We start from the raw sequence: 20,898 nt of genomic DNA on the forward strand, positions 1-20,898 counted from the left end.
CATAATTGAGATTCTTGCTCCCAGCTGAAAACCTTTATCAATTCTATTTTTTGCTTCTGAGAAAATCTGAACAGATGGGTGAAAAGAGCTGGGCTGAGGTGCCCAGTCATTCTGAAGAAGTACACACTATTAATTTTTGCAAGAGAATGTCAAAATGAGAGGAAAAATTTCCAGTGAAAATAAATCAAAAGCTAGGGAAAGATTTTCTTGAAAACTATGATCAAGTGCATGTTGTCTTGTAAAATGTAATATATTGTTTTGTTGTTATTAAGACATGTTCAACTTTTTGTGATCTCATTTGAGGTTTTTTTTGGCAAAGATTTTGGAGTGGTTTGCTATTTCCTTCTCCAGCTCATTTTACAGGTGAGACAAATAAGTTTAAGTGACTTATCCAAGATCACACAGCTAGTTAGTGTCTGAGGTCATATTTGAACTCATTAAGAGAAGTCCTCCTGACTCCAAGCTTAGTAATCTATTTGCTGTGTTACCTAATTGCCCCGTAATGGCCTAGTTCTCAGTCTCCAATGAATTTTCAGTCTATGACTAAAACAAGCAACATGAAACAGATGATGATGTGGTGGGGCAGAAGTCTTTTGCAGAGGCAAAAATGTGAGATTCTAACTCTGGTCCTTCCTATATATATCTAACTTTCAATATATCACAACCTCTCTGTGCTTTATTTTTCTCATAATTAAATGAGGATGCTAGATTAGGTGACTATTAAAAACCATTATAATATGAGCCCTTTGAGGGCAAATACTTTATGTTCTATAGGATTCTGGCCTGGACTTGGGTCTCTTCTTTATTTTCTCTTGTTTACTTCACTTGATGATCTAATAAATTCCCCTGGATTTACTTACCATCTCTATCATGAGGAGTCTCAAATCTAAATATACTGCCCTCCCCCAATCTGTACTGACCTCTAATTTTGTATGTCTAAACTGTTTTTCAGATATCTCAATTTGGACATGTAGTTGACATTTTAAATTCAACATGTCCAAAATCAAACTCATTATCTTTCTTCCCCCTCCTACCCTGCCTATTGCTATAAAGAGTAGAATTGTCTTCCCATCCTTCAAGCTTACAACCTAGGTGTCACCTTTGATTCTTCACTATCTCTTCCTCACTTCATTCCAATTATTGTCAAAGTCTGTCATTTCACTGCTGTGACATCTCTTGAATACTCTTGAATCAGAATGACATCTGATAACTACCACATCTTCCTGCACACTCTTAATAATCTCGTGCCTGGATGATTGCCTGTTGGTGGGTTTGCTTGCCTCAAGTGTCTCCCCATCCAATCTATTCTCTATTCAGTAACAAAAGCAATCTTCCTGAAGCATAGATTTAAGTGTATCACTCTTCAACTCAATAAACTTCAGTGACTCCCTATTTACCCCAGAATCAAATAAAAAAAATCCTTTGTATGCCATCTAAAGCCCTTTGCAACTAAGTCCCCCTTTACCTTCTCAGTCTGCTTTAAATTTTTTTATTTCATTTTGAGTTCCAAATTCTATCCCTCTCACCCTCCTTCCTTTCCTCATTCTGAGATGATAAGCAATCAGATATCTTATTCTTGTGCAATATATAAAACATTTCCATATTAGTCATTTTATATAAGAAGACAAATAAAAGAAAAAATGCAAGAAAGCAAAAGATAACATGCTTCAGTCTGCATTCAAACAATATCAATTCTTTCTATAGAGGCAAATATATTTCAACATTAGTCCTTTGGGATTATCTTGAATCATTGTATAACTGAAAATAGCTAAGTCATTCACAGTTCTTCATTGAACAATATTGCTATTATAGAGTATAATGTTCTCCAGCTTCTGTTCACTTCACTATGCATTATTTTATGTAAGTTTTTCCAGAGTATCCTGAAAACATTCTGCTTATCATTTCTTATAGCACAATAATACTCCATTACAATTGCATACCACATCTTGTTTAGTCATTCCCCAATTGATGGGCAATTCTTAGCAATCACAAAAAGGGCTGCTATAAATATTTTTTCACAAATAGGTTCTTTTCCCTTTTTTGAATGTCTTTGAGATATAGACTTAGCAATGGTATTGATGGATCAAAAGGAATGCACAGTTGTATTAGTTGGATCACTTGGATACAACAGTGTATTAGTGTCCCAGTTTTCCCACATTCCCTCCAACATTTATCATTTCTGTTTTTTGTCATATTATTCAATCTGATATGTGTGAGGTGGTACCACAGAGTTGTTTTAATTTGCACTTCTCTAATCAATAGTGATTTAGAGCATTTTTATGTGACTATAGTTAGCTTTGAGCTCTTCATCTGAAAGCTTCCTTTGAGCATTTATTAATTGGGGAATGACATATTCTTATAAAATTATCTATGTATTTGAGAAATGGAGCCTTTATCAGAGATATTTGTTACAAATTTCATCCCCAGTTTTTTGCTTTCCTTATAATTTTTGTTGCATTAATTTTATTTGTTCAAAAATCATTTAATTTTACATAATCAAAATTATCTATTTTACAGTTTGTATTGCACTTAATATCTTCTTTAGTCCTAAATAATTCCCTTATACATAAATCTGACAGATAAACTATTCAATGTTCTCTCAGTTGCTTATGGTATCACCCTTTAGGTATAAATCATATACCTATTTTGGTCTTACCTTGATCTATGGTATGAGATATTGGTCTATAATTAATTTCTTACATACTGGTTTCCAGTTTTCCCAACAGTTTTTGTCAAATAATGAGTTTTTGTTCCCAAACTTGGGTTTATTTTATGCTAATTTACCTAATTTGTACCCACTTTATCCCACTGATGCAATGCTCTATTTCTTAATACCAGATTTTTATCTCTTCAGTCTTCTTATATCTTATTCTTTGCCATATGGTTTTTTGATCAAATGACTCTGGCCTCTTTGCAGTCCCACACACAAAAATGACACTTCATTTTTCCCTTTTGGGTATTTCTTCTGACTGTCTCCCAAGCCCATTTCTCCTTATCTCTACCTACTGGCTTCCTTGACTTCTATCTTTAACATTCCATCTTTAAACCCTTTCTTAACCCTTCCCTTTCTAATTTACTTCATATTTATCTTTTATATAATTAGTATATATTTTTTTATTTTATCCTCCCACTAGATAATGAGTTCCTTGAAGATCAGGGCTGTTTTTTAAACTCTTTTTGTACCCCCTGGTGCTTAACACAGGGTCCAGCATATTGTAGGTTCTTAACACATGGTTATTGACTGACAAAAGACTTTATTTTTATCTTAATTGTATCCCACAGTTTCTCACATATATCAAGTGCAAAATAAATGCTAATTGACTGAGCCAAACTATAATTCTATTACTCTATGGAATACTTTAAGGTATATAAAGTACTTTTTTCACTTGCATCTGTGTAGTAAAAGTTTCATTATTCCCACTTAATCTTTACAGATTAAGAAATTTAGATTGAGAGTTTAAGGGACTTGACAATGATCACAAACTAGTGTTAAAGTTTGAATTTAAAGCCTGTTCTCTTAACTCCAAGACTGTGGTATCTTAAAAGAGTAGATAGTTAATTATGGCATAATTCAGGAGAGAGATAGCCAGAGTATATTGTACTATGGATAGAGAGGTGACCTCTGAGTCAGGAAGAGCTGAACCTGAAGTCCTATTTCTAACTATACTGGCTGTATACTTACCAAAATTTCCCTCTATTTTTACCAATGAAAACACAAATTTAATCCCCACCCCTGGCAAATCCAACTCTTTCTTTTTCCTAATGATGTGCCTATAGTATCTAAAATGCTAGCACTGGAACTATATCTTAGATTAATTATTGTTCTTCTCTTATTGTCAGTCAACAATTCAAGAAGAATTTAAATGTTTAAAATGTGATAGTCACTGTTAAGTGCTGAGGAAAGAAAGGAAAATTAAATACATACACACACTCATCCATGCCCAGCCTCAAGGCACTTATTTATGAAATGGAGGAGACAACATTCACATAAATATGTATGTGCGCATTTAGAACATAGATACTTAAACACATGCATGAGGTTTATACAATAGAAGGGAAGTAGCCTTAAAAATGAAATCACCAGGAGCAGGAGACCAGGAAAACAATCCTGCAGAAAGTGGAGCTTGAGCTGTTTTCAAACAAGGCAAAGTGTTCTAAATATAAAGACAGTCATCACACATACTAAGAAATAAGCTATTGCTTATATTATATTGTAACATAATATTATATATCAAATATATAATAAGATATATTATATCGCTTCAAAACCCTCCAAAACTCAAAGCTTTCTTCTAGCTGAATATAAGCATGAGAAAAAGATTTGAAGCAGCATAGCTAGATGATACAGACGATCATTCACTGGACCTGGAGTCAGGAGGACTTGAGTTCAAATCTCACAGGTACTTACTAGCTGTGCGCCCCTGACAAGTCACTTTGCCTCAGTTTCCTCAACTATAAAATGAAGAAAATAGTTATACTTCCCTTCTACCCCCCCATCCAAGGTTGTTAGGATCAAAGAAATGACATTTGTAAAACTTTCAGCACAGTGTTTAGCATATAGAAGGTGCTTAATAAAGGCTTGTTCCCTTTCCTTCCTCAATCCAGTGACCCTAGACTTCATTTCTCTGTCCTTGAATTAAGATACCTCATATCTTGGCTCTGGCTGTTCTCCAATACCTGTAATGCTCTTTTTCTTTATCTTACTCATTGGCTTTTTTAAAAGTCTCAGTTAAAATCCCACTTACTACCAGATGTTTTTCCCAATCTCTCTTGGTTCTAGTGTCTTTGCTCTCTTGACTCTTTTCTATTAATCCCATACATAGATTGCAGCTAGGTGATGCAGTGACTAGAGCATCAGTAAGGAGGACCTGAAGTTCAAATCTGACCTCAGACACTTGACATTTGCTGTGTGACCTTGGGCAAGTCACTTAACCCTGACTGCCTTGCCCCTAGGGTCATCTCCAGTTAGTCTGATTCATATCTGGTCACTGGATCCATATGGCTCTGGAGGAGAGAGTGAGGCTGGTGGCTTAGCAAAGCACTCCCTCACTCAAATCCAGTTTACTTGCTTATCATGGTCTTCTCTGAGGACAAAGGACAAATATCATCATTATCAATGTCATCATAGGATTGTTTGTTCAAAACTGCTTGCATGTTGTCTCCTCAGTTACACTGTGAATACCCTTAGGGCAAGGTCTGCCTTTCTTTGTATTCCCCCATACTTAGCACAGTGTCTGACACACAGCAGATACATAATACATGCTTACTAGTAGTCAGAACAGGTAAGAGAACTCAAAAATGACCTCAACTCATGTTCAATAATGAACCCCACCTATCACATTCCTGAAAAGTAGTCATTGAACTGAAGGTGTCCAGTGAGAGCAAACTTCCAAGGTAGTCCATTCCATTTTGAAATAGCTCAAATTGTTCCCCCCCACTCATTATATGAATATGAAAACTGCTTATCAAAACTACTATCCATTGTCTCAAGTTCTGCCTTCTAGAATCAAGCAGAAAAAGATTAGTGCCATATTTCAAATGTTCTTAAAATGTTTGATAACACAAAATCTTCTTTTCATTAGGCTATGGTCTCAAGTCTCACAAATATCTTGGGTTGTCTGCTTCCAGATAGGCTGTAGTTCTGTTTTCTAAGATGTGAACTTCAACTAAACATAATATTATTCTATATGTGGCATAACTGGGGCAGATTATAATGGTGCTTTCACCTTCCTAGTCCTAGACATGATGTAGCCAAAGATTTATTGCATTAACTTTATTAGATGTCATATAACACTGTCACTATGCTTTCTTTCTTAGTGCAGATTATGCTTAGACTATGAAAACTTTTTTTTTACTTTCTTTTATTCTTACAGTTCTGGGACTATTTTTTAAAACTGAGGTCCCAGGAAACATTAAATTAATAATGCATTAACATTCTATTAGCAGATCTGTATGTGCAATAGAAATAAGTGAGAACAAAATGAAAACTATTGGGCATAATACAAATCAGTCATGGGAAAGTCAAGTTCTTTGGGGGGGATCACATTTATATTGTCCTTTAATAATCTTTTGTGGCAGGGGTACAAGCATTGTGGTCTCCATTTTATTTTGGTTTTGTTTTTTAATTAGTTTTATTGATGACTTCTGTTTTTACAGAATAGGCATTTCTGAATATCTCTCCTCCCCTACCCCCAGGAATTCCTTGTTTAAAAAAAGGAAACAATTAAGGAAAAACAACTGTTGAATGTTTAATAATGTGTTCTGCCCTCCCTGTCCCTTCCTCTATACCAAGAGGAAAGAAGAATGTTTCATTAACTGTTACCTAGAACCATTACTAATTTTTCAATTAGCTGGTTTCCTTTTACTGATTTCATTTACATAATTGTAGTAATCTTTTATATTGCTTTTCTAATTCTACTGATATTTTTTCTGCATCCAATTATATATATCTTTTGTTTCCCTTGAATTTCTCACATTTACCATTTCTATTATATTAATATATCATACTATTTATATCTTAGCCTATTCAGCCATTCTTCAAATGATAGGCATTCCCATTGTTTCTAGTTATCTGCTACAACAAAAAGTGTCACTATGATTATTTTGATGTATGTTGGACCTTTCTTTCCATTTTTTCTCTTTAATATATATATATCTCTAGCAATGAGATTATTGAATTAAAGGCTGAGTACTAGCATACTAGTGAGTGCTAATATATTCTGTGAGGACCAAAGAGCCTGACTAGGTCACATAAGGTTAGTGACTCAAGATGCACCTATTGCCCTTAGTCATGGAAACCCAGATTAATAATCCTATCTAGCATTTACAACACTACTTTAAGTCTTTTGATCCTCACAATCTTGTGAGGTAGGCTTTATTTTTATCCCCATTTTATAGATGAAGACACAGCCCCAGAAAGGTCAAATGATGTGTTACTAAGTGACTGGGGTAGTAGTCTAACTACCTCCAAATTCTGAGTTCTATTCACTGAATCTCCTCATTGCCTACGAGAACAAGAAAGTAGGTAGCATTAAAACAGTGTATTATTCTTTAGCTGATTGTCTAAATGTACTACAGTTACCTTTTCCTGATAATTTATTTTTCCTTTCAATTCTTTCTTAGGGATTCTAGTTCTGCTTATCTTTGAACAAAAATAATTTGTGATTAATGGTTTTTTTGTACATAGCAAGGAAGCTTAATATGTCTAACCAGTGGCAATGGACACAGTTTTCGACCGAAAAAAGATATCAAATAATGGGCATGCTTGTCTCATGACCAATATTGATTTGATATGGGATCATAATCAGATATTATTACCTGATTAAGGCAATCAATCTTGGTCAAACCAGAATGGCTATTATTACCTGTAATCTACCGATAATATGCATAAGATATGGGATAATAACTGAAGTCCCAGGAAAAAAATTGACATACCAAATAATGCTTTCACCTTATCATTTGCAGAGATTTAATTCTGGGGGAAGGAGTATAATGCACTGACTTAAAGATTCTAAGGATATGGAGTAGATATGTGATTTAATTGCTATAGGGGATTTCTGGATTAGGAAAACTCCCTTTATGAATGTAGATTAATACATTTTTTCCAATATCTAGTGCATTGATAAGTCAAATGATTTTCCAGGGTCACACAACCAATTTTCATTAGAAATAGAACTTGAATTCAGGCTCCAAGGCCAGCTCATCATCCATTACATCAATTTGCCTTTCAAAAAAAAGTCGAAAAAGCCTCACATAATGGTCTTCATTCTTAGCTTTCTGTTTATCATTTTTTTTTTGTTTTTTGTTTTTTTTTTTAGGTTTTTGCAAGGCAAATGGGGTTAAGTGGCTTGCTCAAGGCCACACAGCTAGGTAATTATTAAGTGTCTGAGACTGGATTTGAACCTAGGTACTCCTTACTCAGGGCCAGTGCTTTATCCACTATGCCACCTATCCGCCCCTCTGTTTATCATTGTTAAAGTTTCATCATTTCCACTTCAATTTCTTATGCTCTACTCTTTAAAGTCACAGTTTTAAAATCATAACATAAAAATTATGAAACATTATGAACATAAATTGGGCAGAATTCTACTTTTGTTTCAGTTTTTGTCTTTTATTAAATGCCATAATGATTCTTTGGGGAAATTTTAAATAAATTATTTCAGCAAGTATGTCATAAAGTTTTAATTTCTGTTGCCTTGATTTTTCAAATATGGCATTAAAAATATGATATGGGATTCTCATGTACTGAATAAGTTGTTCCCCAAAGTCTCTTGATAGCAGCCTATAGTAAAATAGTCATTGTCTGTTCTTCAGGCCTATGTCTAGCTTTGAGAGGTGTTTTGTTCCCTGCCTTTGGAAGCCTCTAATGAGAATATTTTTTTCTTTTAAAAAACCATACTTATTTTCTAATTCTACTTTTTTTTCTTAAGAATACTCACTATTTATAAATCTAGTTTCCTATTATACTACAAATTTTACTTTGAGGACATAATTTTCAGGGATCTGTTATAATAATAAAGATTTGATATTCTTATATATTGTTGGAAATAAGTTTGATTATTTTATAATTAATCTAGTTAACTATAGAAGATTAAATTTTTTGCACCCTCTGTGATCTGTATTCTTTTTTATGCGTAGTCTGTATATATATACACACACACATATATATATATATACACTATATTTTATAAGAGTCAAGTCTTCATGGTGCTAAGAATAATTCTACAATCATTCATTGTTCAGTGTATATGAAATCCTTTACCATATGCAAATATATGTCCTAGGGATTGAGATAGATATATAGATAAAATGTGTTCTCTGATTAAAGAGTTTACACTGTAGATAAATCTTGCACATAGGATAAATAAAATCCTTATTTATGTGCAGAGTAGTTCCAAGGATTCTGGTCTTTATTTCTTCTTATATTTACTTTGGGGTTAGATAACCTTTTTGTGAGTCATATCTCATGAAGTAAATTCTCTGAGCCATCTTTGGTTTAAAACACTATTTCCAGGTCTGATCTGGTATTAGGAATGGCATAGTTGTTCTTTATTAATTAGCCCAAAGCTGGCTTCTACTTAAGTACATGACTGGTGCTAATTTATAGCAGGTCAAGACATTTTGGGATTATTATATTTTAATCCCTTAGCTAAAGTAAAAGTTGAAAGCATTGACTTTGGAAAGGAAAATACATGCACATATAAACACAACTATCTGCTCTTGGTGGAGGTTGCATTCACACAGGTGCTCTCTGAATGACAATTTGATTGAATTATTTAAAGGAAGCTTGTTTAGCTGTAGTATTTTTGTGTTCATCAGCATATCTAACCTTTGCCTTAAGTTCTCCAGGGACACTTCCAATCTCCCAGGAGCATCTGCTTCAGGGATTCTAAGAAAAGCTACAGATGCTCATTAGCAATTACCAAAAGAGTTATTACATATTAATAAAAAGTACTAGAGGTTGGGTTTCTTTTTATTTTTAATCATATTCCTTTTTGTGGGGAAAAATAAAGATAAAAAAATGATGGATTTGTTATCAATTGTTATAAATATAGCCACTTAAATCCATATAATGAGCAATATGCAATTCTTTTTGTCTTTTTTTTAAAAAAACCAATACAGAAATTTAGTAGAAGGGGCACTGAATTATGCTATTTCATATAATTTTTTAGCTTTACCAAGCACAGAAAACTCTTGACAATAAATTTGTTACTTGCTTTCATATAATCATTTTGCAATCTCTCAGGCGTGCCTACAGTGTGACTGAGTCATAGTTATATTTATTCTTAGACCCAATTATTACTTCATTAAATATATTGGTAGCTGGGATACTTTATGGGGTATATTTGCTGATGTAATAAAAGGAGAAAGGAAGGAAATAAACATTTAATTAGGACTTGTGCTGTGTTTTACAACATTTCATTTGACCTTCATAACAATCCTGGGAGGTGGGTGCTGTTAATTCTTCCTATTTTTTCAGCTGAGGAAACTGAGACATAGATATTAAGGGACTTTCCTAGAACTGCACAGCTAGTAAGTTTGTGTGGCAAGATTTGAACTCAAGTCTTCTTCACTCTAGGCCCAGCGCTGTATCTATTGCCTCCTAGCTGCTTCTAATAGGTCCTTTTGTCTTTTGATTTCACCCTGGTACAGACAAGAAGACAATCTCTGCAAAGAAGAAGTGAGATGTTCCCTTGTGAGATCAGTTAACAGCTAGTCAACAAGAATGTGTTAAATACTCACTATATTCTAAGATGCAAGTTAGATAAAGGAAGGTAAAAACCCAGTTCCTGTTCTAAAGGGGCTCATGTTCTATTTGGGGAAACCACATGAAAATAACTATTTACATACAAAATGTATACCTTAACCTCAGAGAAGAGGCAATAGTGGTCAAGGTAGAGGGACTGTGAGGGGCTTCTTGTCAATGATGTGATTTATAGTCAGTTTTGAAGGACAGGGAAGGCAGGAAGCAGAAAAAGAGAGATTTTAGGCATGATAGATAGCCAGTGCAAAGTCATGGAGTCAGGAAATAGAGATGTTATGTTCCAAGGATAGAAAGTAGACCAGTACAGCCGGATCCTAGGATATATGGAAAGGACAGGAATGGGCAAAAAGACTGGAAGGGGAAGAAGTTGTCAAGTTGTAAAAGGTTTCAAATTCCAGATGAGCACTTTATAGTATTTGAAACTCTAAGTCATAACAAACCACCATGGTACATTGAGTGATGGAGATAGGAGCTACATGATCAGACCTATTCATTAGGAAAATCACGTTGGAAGTTGAATGAAAGATTGATTAATGTGGGGGAAGGAAGGACTTGTGGCAGAGACAAATAAAAAGGCTATTAAAATAGCCTAAGGTGAGGTGATGAAGACCTGAATCAGGTCAGAGTCTGTATGCATGGAGAGAGCTTGTAAAGGTAGACATGACAAGACTCGGTTGTAGATTGAGTAAATGGAGAGAGTGTGGGAGAGGAGTCTAGGATGATATGAGGTTGTGAGCCTGGGATCTGGGGAGGATGGTGATTTCTTAGAAGGATGGTTCCGTTTTGGACATGCTAAGTTTGAGATGCTTCCAGGATATCCAATTCAAGAAGTTCAAATGACAGTGTAATGGGGACTAGCTCTCTGGAGAGAGAGACTGGGGATGGATATAGTCCATATAGAGGTGACAACTGAATCCATGGGAGTAAATGAAATCATTGAGATAGGAGGGAGAAGGGATGAAAAACCGAGAAGAGTCTTTCAGGAGATACACACATGGTTAATGGGCATGTCATGAATGGAGATCCAGCAAAGGAGATTAGGAAAAAAACTGTCAGATAAGTAGGAGGAGAATCAGGAGAGATCAGTGTCACAAAAACCTGGAGAAGAGAGAGGGTCTAATAAGAGGAGAGAGGGTGATTGATCAGCAGTGTCAAATGTTACAGAAACTAGGTCAGGGAAGATGAGAATTTAGACAAGGTCTCTCAATTAGCAGTTAAGAGATTACTGGTAGCTTTGAAGAGAGCAATTTCAGTGGAAACTTTCAGCTGCCAATAAAGGAATTAAAAATGACCTACTGATAATAAAAAAGACAACTATTTTCTGTGGTTCTTTAAATTTCACTATTAGGGGTTTGTTCCTTTAGGTTAAGTTTCTGCAACTATTAGAGAGACATAGTGGAAAGAACACTGGAAGAGGAATTTTGGAGAGAAGATTTAATTCAATTCTACCACTACTAAAGATAATTCAAATATGTAGAAAAATTTATGGTTTCACTAAACTGACAACAACTCTCTGAGGAAATTCAGATATAATTATTTTATAGATTAAGAAACTGAGAATTAGAGAGGTTAAATGATTTGTGCAAATTCACATAGCTAATAAACAAAGTTTTGAATCCAAGTACCTTCATTCCAAAACCAGTGTGATTTTTCACTGTATTATAGTCAGCTCTTGCCCTGTTCTCTACCCTACCTGCTGAAATATCACAGCTATCAAGTTCATTTATGAAAGAATTGTTGAGGGATTCTATAGAAACATGAGTCATCCTTATAGTGTAGCCACAGGGCTGTGAGATTCAAAAGTCAACAAATAATCAACTGAGAATAGCTAGCAATCTGTACTTTTCCCAGAAGTAGTCACTGACTGATGAGTTAACCAGTCCATCAAAGTAGCAAAGCAAGGAAAATAGATGGGATTTTGGAAACACCAATCAACATATAATTTGATTCACTACTTATACTGAATTTTGTTTGTAAATTCCATACATAATTTATTAAATAGTATTTTATTAGCCAGATTCTAGCTTCTCTAAGTATTTGAACATGGGAAAATTACATTTCTTTTAAAAAAAGATTAATAATTTAGTCAATTGTCCCCAGTTTATTTAAATTAGTGAAATTTTATTGAATTTCAATCTCCTGGATTCTCAGTGGAATTATCCGATCAATTGCAGAAATTTGATTCTACTGATTTATCTTATTTCCTTTGGGAATCTGTTAATTTCCAAAGCATGTGGATACACATGTTTCATGAAGAAAAGATGAATAAACAAGAAGCTGTACAGATTTCCTCCCCCTCACCCATGCCCACTGAATTGCTTCCTTTGCATTTATCCTCCATATACAATCCCAATTTGTATTTCATACATTCCTTTGGGATAGCGAACAATCGTTTCAATGTTTGAATATCAGCAACTTTTCAGGCTTGCTAAATATCTGGTCCAGAAATTCACTGTCCTTATTAAGCAACGATGGGGAAAACTACCTTCAGAAGGGAAAGGATGTCAAAACAAAAAGACTGGTGAGTGAGCCAGAGAATTCACAAACTCTACACAAAAGATCCAGTGTGACTAACGATACAAGAATCACACAGAAAGAAAAGATAACTTTCTTGTCTGTTCCTTTTCTTCTGGCTTACGAATTTCTTTGGAAGAGAGGGTTTCTTCTTAAGTTAAAGAAGGAGAAGGAAGAGATCAGAGAACAGTGATTTTTCTTAAAGAAAATATGAACTGAATTCTTTTTTCTTCAACCATTAGCTAGTTTGATAAGCAAAGCTGAATTCTGGATAGGTCATGTAAGGATGGCTGAATCAGAATGATTTGTCTTCTCTAGCAGACTACAGTAAGGATTCCTTTTTTTTCCTTTTCTTCCTTCGTTTTCTTTTTTTGGGGGGTGGGGGTGGGGAACATGCAAGGCTATATATCTTCTTCTCTTTATCACTGTCAAATTTCCAGTACAGTCTTTAGTGTTCTGGTACTTTGCCCTTTTATATATACCTTTGTCAGGGATGAGAATAGTCATAATGCTAAGGTAAACAGGACTTTTCCCATTTTTTCCTCCTTGTAATTATCTCAGTAGAGGGGATGAAAGATTTAAGAACACCTATTTAACATCCCTCAAAATGGTAGGTCTTTCATTTCAGGAATAAAGGCTTGTTAATAACTGTGTCTATTGTCATCTTCCTCTGCTTCCTATTTTACAACCAAACAGCAGACAAAGTGATGTGTATCCACTTTCAGGAAATAAAGAGGCTGACTGAAGAGCAAGGCAGAAATTTCTATTATTATAATCCTAGAAATATTCATATAGAGCTACTCTCTCATACTTCCCAGTCAAGAGATTATCTAAATGAGAGTAGAAAGGAATGGAACTGGGAGGATTAGGAGACATACAGACTACAAAGGCAAGCACTATTTTAATTTTGCCTCTGTATCTTCACTGCTTAGAAGAATGTCTGGCATATCATATAGGTGCTTAATAAATATTCACTGATTGACAGTTGCTACTTAGATTTTTCATTGTCTTAAGAGTCCCTATTTTTTTTAATCCTATAGCTAATTAGCACTTACTGGTGAAAAAGGATCACTACAAATGGGAATAGTAGATTGAACAGCAAATCTTTTCTTAAGGAAAAAGCAAATAATAAAATAAGTTGCTAGGCAGTACAGTGGTTAGCGTGCTGGTCCTGGAGTCAGGAAGATATATCTTCCTGAGTTAAAATATGACCTTAAATACTTATTAGTAGTGTTATCCTGGGCAAATTACTTAGCCTTGTTTGCCTCAGTCTCCTCATCTATAAAATGAATTGGAAAAGGAGATGGCAAACCATCTTCAGTATATTTGCCAAAAAAAGCCCAAATAGGGCTATCAAGAGTCAGACATTACTGAAAAACAACTGAACAACAATGATAAAAGTAAGTGTCATAGGGAAATTTAGTATAATCTCATTTGATGAAAATACAGATAATTTTTTCATGGGAATCAAATTCAATAATGGTTATTTCTACAACTGTCAGAGACAAAAAGAAATCTGTAAATAATTCAATTTCATGCTTTCTAGCTCATGGGATCACAGATTTCATGCTAGAAGGGACCTAGTAGTTATTTAATCCAACCTCCTTGTTTTATATGTGAGGAAACTGAGGCTCAGGTGAGACATAGATAGTAAGCAGCAAAGCTGGGATTTGAATCCAAGCCTTTTGATGCACAATTTAGTTTGTTTTCATTCAGGTGATATTGATAATATTAGCTTAAAGACTAAGTTTTTATATATACATATATATATATATATATATATATTCTTCTTTCTTGAAGTATTTAAATTCCTAAAGCTCTCCATTTTTATTAAACTGTGAAAACCTCTAAAAATAAATACCTCTAAAAAGTAGTGAGCTCACATGATAGCAAAAAGATAGGACAAGTTAGTTAAAAGAACTATAGAGTAAAACTTCGGTACAATCTCTGCAGGCTGCAGGAATATTTGTATTATAAACTCTACACTGAAGATTAAAAAAAATCAGACTTCAACTTCGTGACATTTCATTTTTCAAGCTCCTCAACTTAAATAAGGGCAAATAAAAGTGCTTTAGTCATCAAAACTATAAAAATAGCTTCAGGGAAATTTCATGGGCAGGATGAAGCAGTTGTTAGAGGAGTCCTTGACGCATCGTATTTCAATTCTTGGCTGAGGCTGAAAAAACTGAACACTGGTGTTTATGGATTCAAAAATGGGAATAAAATTAAGCATGAAGCTTTAATATGTACATTTGAATCAAGGTTCTTCCACTTGATAGCTTAAATTAAAGATAAAGATTATGGTTTTTTTTGACAGGTTTAAAAATTCTTGTAAGATTATGGAACATTTGATTTGAATTCTTTTAATGGAATTATAAAAAGTAATTACATATACACTGACCTCCACTCAAAATGTATCTATAGGTCTATGTAGTGAATATTAGTTTTTAGATGCCCAGATATTTCCTTTTTTATCTATTTTTTTGTAACTATCATCAGCAGTTTCAAGTAGAAAATTCTATGCTATTGAGTCTTCCTGCTCTTGAGGCAAGGATGCTCTAACCAGTTAAGGGAGAAGATCTTGATCTATGGAAAGGGAAGCAGTTTATGACTAAGGAAGAGATGGAGAATATCATTAAAAACAAAGTAGATGATTTCAATTACATTAAATTAAAAAGCTTTTTCACAGGCAAAACCACTGTAACTAAGATCAAAAGAAATGTGGTAAATTGGGAAATAATCTTTACAACTAATATTTCTGACAAAGGACTCATTTCTAAAATATACAGAGAACTGAGTCATATTTTTTTTTAAAAGCCATTCCCCAATTGACAAATGGTCAAAGGATATGCAAAGGCAATTTACAGATGAGGAGATCAAAGCAATCCATAGTCACAAGAAAAATTTCTCTAAATCATTACTTATTAGAGAAATGCAAATTAAAGTTTCTCTGAGATACCACCTCACACCTCTCAGACTGGACAATATGAAAGGATAATGATCATTGTTGGAAGGGTTGTAGGAAATCTGAGACACTATTATATTGTTGGTGGAACTGTGAACTCATCCAACCTTTCTGGAGAGAAATCTGGAACCACTCAAAGGGCAACAAAAATATGCATACCCTTTGATCCAGCAATACCACTACCGGTATACCCTGAAGAGATGATGAAAAAGGGTAAAAAATCACTTGTACAAAAATATTCAGAGCAGCCCTGTTTGTGGTGGCAAAGAATGGGAAATTAAGTAAATGTTCTCCAATTGGGGAATGGCTAGTATGGCATGGAGCACTATTGTTCTATTAGAAACCAGGGGGGATGGGAATTCAGGGAAGCCTGGAGGGATTTTGCATGAACTGATGCTGAGCGAGATGAGCAGAACCAGAAAAACACTGTACACCCTAACAACATGGGGGCGATGATCAACCTTGATGGACTTGCTAGTTCCATCAGTGCAACAATCAGGGACAATTTGGGGCTGTCTGTGATGGAGAATATCATCTGTATCCAGAGAAACAACTGAAGAGTTTGAACAAAGACCAAGGACTATTACCATAAATTTAGGGGAAAAAAACTGATATCGTATTGTCTGATCATGCTCTCTCTTATACTTTATGTTTCTTCCTTAAGGATATGATTTCTCTCTCATCACACTCAATTTGAAACAATGTATACCATGGAAACAATGTAAAGACTGGCAAATTGTCTTCTGTGGGGGGTGGGGGAGGAAAGTAAGATTAGGGGAAAAATTGTAAAACTCAAAATGAATTAAAATCTTTTTAAAAAAAGCAAAAAAAAAAAGAGAGAGAGAGAAGATCTTGAAAACCAGTCTCATGGTAGCTTCTAGGATTAAGTCCTATAGCTACAATCCAGAGGCCTCAAAGCTTTCAACAGTAGAGCTAATATGGAGCAACTGGCTTAGTTTTAGCTTAGAAGACTTCTATTGTCAGTTGAAAGATGGGAAGGGAAGATTTTCTTCAACTCTTTTGGTTCAAGTCATGGAAGAGATTTCTAATATTAGTGTTATAAAATTATAAAATAAGATGAACTAGAAAGCATTTTCCTGAATCATTGGAAATGGACTAATCAATCAACAGTGACCCTAGCCAATGATTTATGATAGAGCTATTCTGAAATATAGTTCTTTGTTCTTTGAGATTCTGATCCCTCACTGGTCATTATGCCTCTGCCAATCTCTCTCTCTCTCTCTCTCTCTCTCTCTCTGTCTCTCTCTCTCTGTCTCTGTCTGTCTCTCTCTCTCCATATATATACATGAGTTAGCTTACCACTTTTCCTGAGAAACATGAATCTTCACTCTTTTCATTGATCATATGATACTCCATAACAATAACAACAATAAAAGTAATAATAATAATAATAAATTAGTTTAATAATAATAACATTTCTATAGTGCTTAATATATGTTAGTCATTAGTGCTTTATAATTATTATCTAAAATGATCCTCACAATGACCCTGGCAATTATTAGTCCTTTTTTTACAGATGAGGAAACTGAGGTGAACAAAAATTAACTGATTTACCAAGGGTCACATAGCTATTAGATATCTGAGTTTGTATTTGAACTCAAGTCTTCCTAACTTCAGGTCCAGAGATCCCATCCATTTAGCCTTACTTTAAAATTCTACTTTAATTTTCTTTGATTGTTTCATACTCAATGAAGTTGGAGTTTTTAATGCCAAAGTTTCTGTCAGGTTTATCTGATGACAAAGCCTTCTAGTGGTCTTTATTTTAAAATGGATATTGTTTTGCTTTTCTAGCAGCTTCATTTCCAAAATTTTCACTGCCAAGCCTTTATTAAAACAAAATATTTTTTTAAAAAGGGAAAAAGCAATTTAAAAAGAGGAAAAAAAGTAAAACCGATCAACTGAATTTGAAAGTACATGTAGGCAGCAGCTGGGTGGCACAGTGGAGTCAGGAGAACCTGAGTTCAAATCCAGCTTCAAACACTTAATACTTGCTTAGCTATTTGACCTTGGGCAAGTCATTTAACCCCCACTGCCTTGCCAAAACAAACAAACAAAAGAAATACAGGCAATTTTCCACACTATAGTCCTCCATCATCATTTAGTTAACTTCCTATTGTTTTATTGCTAATGGTAAGTAACAGAGATAAGATTCAAACACATGTTCTCTGATTTCATTGGCAGTACCCTTTGCATTGAACCACTTCTTTCTTTAGGCAATTGGAGTTAAGTGACTTGAGCAAGGTCACAGAGCCTGTAAGTATCTGAGACCATATTTGGACTCAGATCCTCCCATCAAGGTTGGTGCTCTTTCCACTGTGCTTCCTAACTTCCCCTGAACCACTACTTTTAATAGTCATTTTAAACAACAGATGGTTAACATGGCAGGTGCTGTGGTGACTGGTAAATAGAAAGGCTTTTCATCCATCAGTCTTGAATTTAAATCTCAACTCCAATACTTCATCAAGTCCCATAATTCATAGGTGTAGAGACAGAGGGACACCCAGAAGTTATCTAGTCCAAATTCACTTTAGAGATGAGGAAATCGAGGACCAGAGAGACTGGATGATTTATTCAAGGTCATATAAGAGGTGAGATTTGAACCAAGTCTGACTCTAGTCAATGCTCTGAGCAACATAATTGTGCTATCATTGACAAGGCATTTAATTTCTTTAGGGCTCAATTTTCTTATCTATAAAATTGGGAGACTTTTCATTTACATCACCACAACTTTATGATGTAAACAAACATCCATTAATATGTACAAATGAAATAATATACATGTACCTAAATGTTGTTAAATAAATGTTGGTTGTTGATATTGGGAGAGTACTATAATGTACTTTAAGCCTGGAAAAAAACTAGCATTTGAATTCTACATCTATCACTTACTCTCTCTTGATCACAGAGGCAAGACACTTGTCAGGTTTTAGGTTTTCTCATTTATTACCTGGAGAAAATAGTTTAAGTGTACCTATCAAAATGGCATAAATATGGACTGGAACTGAGATTCATTAGTATAGGCAATTTCTTGTTAGGAAATTCCCTTTACCTTTTCTGCAAATTAGAGTCTTAGAGAATTACTTCGACTGTGAATGTAGCTTGGGTCATAAGCCCAATTGTGTCAGAGACTGGACTGGAACCCAGATTTTTGAGGTCAGCTCTCTATCCACTAAGCTAGGCTACCTCTCTATTTGAAGAGTTTTATAATCTTTAAGCATAAACAAATACCAGCTATTATTACTCTTTTCTGACTTTGTTTTTCCACTCTCCTATGTCCTGCTATCCCTTAAAAATGGGACACTGGAAAATCCATGTATTTCTGGAAATGCATAAGAAAAGAAAAGAAGACTTAGCTGGTCTCTAAGTGAAAGGATGCAATTTCTTCTTATGGACTTGGAAGGAAAGGGAAACCCTGAGTTTTCAGGAGAACCAAATACTTGGAGTGATAAATTTTAGTGTTTACAAAATTCTAAGTTTTGAGGTTATTTTTTCAAACAACAATAGTAGAAAAATAAAAATTTGAGCTTTCCCAAACTGTATTGAATGACTAGTATGATGCTTCTCATTTTACATTTTACAAATGGATAATTCACAGCTTGGGAAGCTTGGTCATGCCCATATTTTGAGAAAGCGAATACATGTAAAAATTCAAGTCAGAATATCCTATACATAGACAATCAAATTTTTTTTCTTTTAATATCTAGTTATTTAAGGAATGAAGGGAAATGAAAGTTAATCTTCAAATATGTAGCATATCAGCATAAATCCTGATATCCCTGAAAAATCCAATGCGCAAATAGAAAAATAATGAGCAAAAGCAAAGCAAGGTGCTATGAGGACTAAATATGAAAGTCCTTTGAAAAGCATAAAGTATTATGCAAAGGCAAAATATTAACATTAAATATTGTAACTTCTGTTTTTGTAAATACTAGTTGAGTATATTGCAATGATATTGGGTGGCCTTTCCATTCATTTGTGACTTATGTCACTCGTAAAATACCTTATAATACAAATTTCTACTGATGTTATGAATTTCTACATGTGGAAATTAGTTTAAGTAACAGACTCAGGATCTGGGGAGGATTAGATCCATTTATCACTTAAAGTTTGTTGAAGTTGTGAGGCATAGAGGGAACTTCAGGGTCTGGAAATCTTTGCATTCTGTTTCTTTTGTTTTCTGCCTTTTTAAGCAGAAAAAAATGAATTTTGAAAAGAATAGGATTACTCAAGGGGTTCAATTTTATTTTTGCAGCATTTACAATCTAAATGACTAGAATTTAGATACAGAAGGAATCTTAGTGAACCTTTTGGGTAGGAGTGGGTAACCTTTTTTTTCTGCCAAGGGCCATTTGGAGATAGATAGCATTATTCATGGAACATACAAAATTACTTTAAAAATTAACCTACTATATTTGGTCAAACATTTAATTCACCCGTAAAAAGTTTTTAGATTTATTGAATTTTCAGTACTGCCTGCAGATGCTGTGGCAGCACCAGATCAAATGATTTCATGGGCCTTATATGGTCAATGTTTCCCACCCCTGCTCTAGGGTCAGAGATACTAGTATTTTAAAGATGAGAAAACTGGGACCTTCAAATATTATATAACTATGGTTATTAATCTGCCAATTATCTATTTGACCTTGTTCAGTTTCTCTGATCTAGGTACAGTGGATCTGAGGACCGAATAAATCTCAAGGCAGGGTAGGGACATTCCTGTTAAGGACAATGTGCCCACGTTGTATTCTTTACCAGGATGTCTTACCCCAAGGGCCACCAAATACTATTACTTTGGAAGTTGCTGAAGGGAACGTTCCTCTCTGTCCACTTAGGTCAATGGCTTAGCATATTTAATGATTTATAAAGGAAATGGAGACTAGACAAGATTCATTGGTGATCTGCATTAGGAGAGGGAGTTTTCACTTGTGGTGGGATTTCACACTAGACCCAACACAAAATCTTTTAAATATGTTAGGAAAGTTTTCTATGTAAAGGAATCCTTAGTGAATTGATCAGAGATTTATAGAAAAAAATCAGCCCATAATTTACTTTTATCTTTTGATAAACCAAGCTTTTCACAATGCTTCAAGTGGGGTGAAATCCAAATTTAAAGGAACTGCAATTGAAAATCCTG

The 20,898-nt window shown here is 34.5% G+C and overlaps 1 protein-coding gene across 4 annotated transcripts in view; it reads right to left on the reverse strand.

Moving 5' to 3' along the window:
- Positions 1-20,898, reverse strand: part of RPS6KA2 (ribosomal protein S6 kinase A2) — a 455,741-nt gene that overhangs the window by 58,412 nt on the left and 376,431 nt on the right. The gene's annotated exons all lie outside the window — the stretch shown is intronic.

The sequence above is a fragment of the Macrotis lagotis genome, chromosome 5 (assembly GCF_037893015.1).
Source record: "Macrotis lagotis isolate mMagLag1 chromosome 5, bilby.v1.9.chrom.fasta, whole genome shotgun sequence".
In the NCBI taxonomy this organism is placed as follows: domain Eukaryota; kingdom Metazoa; phylum Chordata; class Mammalia; order Peramelemorphia; family Peramelidae; genus Macrotis; species Macrotis lagotis.